The sequence below is a fragment of the Oncorhynchus keta genome, chromosome 15 (assembly GCF_023373465.1).
Source record: "Oncorhynchus keta strain PuntledgeMale-10-30-2019 chromosome 15, Oket_V2, whole genome shotgun sequence".
In the NCBI taxonomy this organism is placed as follows: Eukaryota; Metazoa; Chordata; class Actinopteri; order Salmoniformes; family Salmonidae; genus Oncorhynchus; species Oncorhynchus keta.
The window spans coordinates 1034782-1039727 of NC_068435.1; the positions used below are offsets into that span (position 1 = coordinate 1034782).

The following is a 4946-nucleotide window of genomic DNA, read 5'->3' on the forward strand; positions in this document are numbered from 1 at the left end:
ACCAAGTTACCTGTGACACTGAGGAGGAAGATAACCAGGAAGCAACCAAGTTACCTGTGACACTGAGGAGGAAGATGACCAGGAACCAGCCAAGTTACCTGTGACACTGAGGAGGAAGATGACCAGGAACCAGCCAAGTTACCTGTGACACTGAGAAGAGGAAGATGACCAGGAACCAGCCAAGTCTCATTACCTGTGACACTGAGGAGGAAGATAACCAGGAAGCAACCAAGTTACCTGTGACACTGAGGAGGAAGATAACCAGGAAGCAACCAAGTTACCTACAGACACTGAGGAGGAAGATGAGGAGGAAGCAACAGAGAATAAGGTGATTTTACCTGTGACACTGAGGAGGAAGATGACCAGGAAATACCTACAGACACTGAGGAGTGATTTATACTAAGATGACCAGGAACCAGCCAAGGTGATTTATACTTGTCGAGGCACTGAGGAAGATTTATACTAAGATGGAGGAAGCAACCAAGTTACCTGTGACACTGAGGAGTGAAGATAACCAGGAAGCAACCAGTTACCTGAGAGACACTGAGGAGGAAGATTTAACCAGGAAGCAACTATATAATGACAAGTTACCTGATTTACACTGAGGATGAAGATGAGGAGGAAGCAACCAAGATTTTACTGAGACACTACAGACCACAGAGGAGGAAGATGACCAGGAAGCAACCAGCCGTGACCTCCTCTAACCCTCCGACCTCGTCACACAGCAGGATTAACTGTTTATCACCATAGTCTTCATCAGTGTAGTTGCTGTCATTCACAGAGCTGGTCTCATTCACCATGGTCTTCCAGGACTCAATCAGGTCCATCGCTGCAATGTGATTCATACTATAAAATGACAGAGAGTCACTACACTACAGACACAGAGAATAGAGGTGATTTATACTCTAGAATGACAGAGAATAGAGGTGATTTATACTATATAATGACAGAGAGCCACTACACTACAGACCACAGAGAATAGAGGTGATTTATACTATAGAATGACAGAGAGCCACTACACTACAGACCACAGAGAATAGAGGTGATTTATACTATATAATGACAGAGAATAGAGGTGATTTATACTATATAATGACAGAGAATAGAGGTGATTTATACTATATAATGACAGAGAATAGAGGTGATTTATACTATATAATGACAGAGAATAGAGGTGATTTATACTATATAATGACAGAGAATAGAGGTGATTTATACTATATAATGACAGAGAATAGAGGTGATTTATACTATATAATGACAGAGAGCCACTACACTACAGACCACAGAGAATAGAGGTGATTTATACTATATAATGACAGAGAGCCACTACACTACAGACCACAGAGAATAGAGGTGATTTATACTATATAATGACAGAGAGCCACTACACTACAGACCACAGAGAATAGAGGTGATTTATACTATATAATGACAGAGCCACTAATACAGACCACAGAGAATAGAGGTGATTTATACTATATAATGACAGAGAGCCACTACACTACAGACCACAGAGAATAGAGGTGATTTATACTATATAATGACAGAGAGCCACTACACTACAGACCACAGAGAATAGAGGTGATTTATACTATATAATGACACAGAGCCACTACACTACAGACCACAGAGAATAGAGGTGATTTATACTATATAATGACAGGTGATTTATACTATAGAGCCACTACACTACAGACCACAGAGAATAGAGGTGATTTATACTATATAATGACAGAGAGCCACTACACTACAGACCACAGAGAATAGAGGTGATTTATACTATATAATGACAGAGAGCCACTACACTACAGACCACAGAGAATAGAGGTGATTTATACTATAGAATGACAGAGAGCCACTACACTACAGACCACAGAGAATAGAGGTGATTTATACTATATAATGACAGAGAATAGAGGTGATTTATACTATATAATGACAGAGAATAGAGGTGATTTATACTATAGAATGACAGAGAGCCACTACACTACAGACCACAGAGAATAGAGGTGATTTATACTATATAATGACAGAGAGCCACTACACTACAGACCACAGAGAATAGAGGTGATTTATACTATATAATGACAGAGAATAGAGGTGATTTATACTATATAATGACAGAGAGCCACTACACTACAGACCACAGAGAATAGAGGTGATTTATACTATATAATGACAGAGAGCCACTACACTACAGACCACAGAGAATAGAGGTGATTTATACTATAGAATGACAGAGAGCCACTACACTACAGACCACAGAGAATAGAGGTGATTTATACTATAGAATGACAGAGAGCCACTACACTACAGACCACAGAGAATAGAGGTGATTTATACTATATAATGACAGAGAGCCACTACACTACAGACCACAGAGAATAGAGGTGATTTATACTATATAATGACACAGAGCCACTACACTACAGACCACAGAAGGTGATTTATAGAATAGAGGTGATTTATACTATATAATGACAGAGAGCCACTACACTACAGACCACAGAGAATAGAGGTGATTTATACTATATAATGACAGAGAGCCACTACACTACAGACCACAGAGAATAGAGGTGATTTATACTATAGAATGACAGAGAGCCACTACACTACAGACCACAGAGAATAGAGGTGATTTATACTATATAATGACAGAGAATAGAGGTGATTTATACTATATAATGACAGAGAGCCACTACACTACAGACCACAGAGAATAGAGGTGATTTATACTATATAATGACACAGAGCCACTACACTACAGACCACAGAGAATAGAGGTGATTTATACTATATAATGACAGAGAGCCACTACACTACAGACCACAGAGAATAGAGGTGATTTATACTATATAATGACAGAGAGCCACTACACTACAGACCACAGAGAATAGAGGTGATTTATACTATATAATGACAGAGAGCCACTACACTACAGACCACAGAGAATAGAGGTGATTTATACTATATAATGACAGAGAGCCACTACACTACAGACCACAGAGAATAGAGGTGATTTATACTATATAATGACAGAGAGCCACTACACTACAGACCACAGAGAATAGAGGTGATTTATACTATATAATGACAGAGCCACTACACTACAGACCACAGAGAATAGAGGTGATTTATACTATATAATGACAGAGAATAGAGGTGATTTATACTATATAATGACAGAGAGCCACTACACTACAGACCACAGAGAATAGAGGTGATTTATACTATATAATGACAGAGAGCCACTACACTACAGACCACAGAGAATAGAGGTGATTTATACTATATAATGACAGAGAATAGAGGTGATTTATACTATATAATGACAGAGAGCCACTACACTACAGACCACAGAGAATAGAGGTGATTTATACTATAGAATGACAGAGAGCCACTACACTACAGACCACAGAGAATAGAGGTGATTTATACTATATAATGACACAGAGCCACTACACTACAGACCACAGAGAATAGAGGTGATTTATACTATATAATGACACAGAGCCACTACACTACAGACCACAGAGAATAGAGGTGATTTATACTATATAATGACACAGAGCCACTACACTACAGACCACAGAGAATAGAGGTGATTTATACTATAGAATGACAGAGAGCCACTACACTACAGACCACAGAGAATAGAGGTGATTTATACTATATAATGACAGAGAGCCACTACACTACAGACCACAGAGAATAGAGGTGATTTATACTATAGAATGACAGAGAGCCACTACACTACAGACCACAGAGAATAGAGGTGATTTATACTATAGAATGACAGAGAGCCACTACAGTACAGACCAATAGACCAATAGAGTTATATAGCACGACTTATTACTTATTAAAGTATGAGACTCTTTCCAAGATGTGGAAATAACATGAGATGCATCAAATACTAAAGCAACATTTTGATCAATTTGACCACATCTCCATAGCCTCTCTATAATATCATAATAATGTTAACACCAACCTACCACGTGAACCGGTTCTCAGAGTGTTAAGATGTTGTTAGTGAGAAAACTGTTAACCACTGTTCAAGGGTGGTGTGGACAAACTGTGTGTTGTTCCTCATTTTCAACTCAGTTTCACATTTAGTCAAACATGGATAAATGGACAGACTGTGTGTTGTTCCTAATTTTCAACTCAGTTTCACATTTAGTCAAACATGGATAAATGGACAGACTGTGTGTTGTTCCTAATTTTCAACTCAGTTTCACATTTAGTCAAACATGGATAAATGGACAAACTGTGTGTTGTTCCTCATTTTCAACTCAGTTTCACATTTAGTCAAACATGGATAAATGGACAGACTGTGTGTTGTTCCTAATTTTCAACTCAGTTTCACATTTAGTCAAACATGGATGAGTGGACACATTATTTAGTCTATTGTACAGGTATGAGTATTCTACCTATTTCTGCTCTCCTGCGTCTGACTTCACTGCCACCAGTTCAGCAACAATGGGGGTCATAAACCTCACCAACAGGCCAACGCCCACATCCCGTCATTCACAGGAGAAAGAGAAGGAACTATCGGGGACGTAGGTCAGGGTGCCTTGTAAGGATCTGACAGCTAGTGGGTAATCACCCTTTACCATCAGTCCTATTAGCCAACATGCAATCATTGGATAACAAAATAGACGAGCTACGATTACATGGATAAATATCCTCACCAACTGTAATGGATGGAGGTCTGTGTCTATTTGTAAACAACAGCTGGTGCACAAAATCTAATATTAAGGAAGTCTCAAGGTTTTGCTCGCCCGAGGTAGAGTATCTCATGATACGCTGTAGACCACACCTTTTCCCAAGTGACCTTTCATCTATATTTTTAGTAGCAGTCTATTTATCACCACAGACTGATGCTGACACTAAGACTCAATGAGCTGACAGGACAACGCTCATCCAGAGGCGGCGATCCTAGTGGA

The 4946-nt window shown here is 39.1% G+C and overlaps 1 long non-coding RNA gene across 1 annotated transcript; it reads left to right on the forward strand.

Moving 5' to 3' along the window:
* The first annotated feature begins 2516 nt into the window (after positions 1-2516).
* On the forward strand, positions 2517-3712 carry LOC127907477 (uncharacterized). Its single transcript, XR_008064495.1, has 3 exons — positions 2517-2637; positions 3373-3604; positions 3663-3712. It is a non-coding gene; the product is annotated as an uncharacterized LOC127907477 (long non-coding RNA).
* Positions 3713-4946: the final 1234 nt, after the last annotated feature.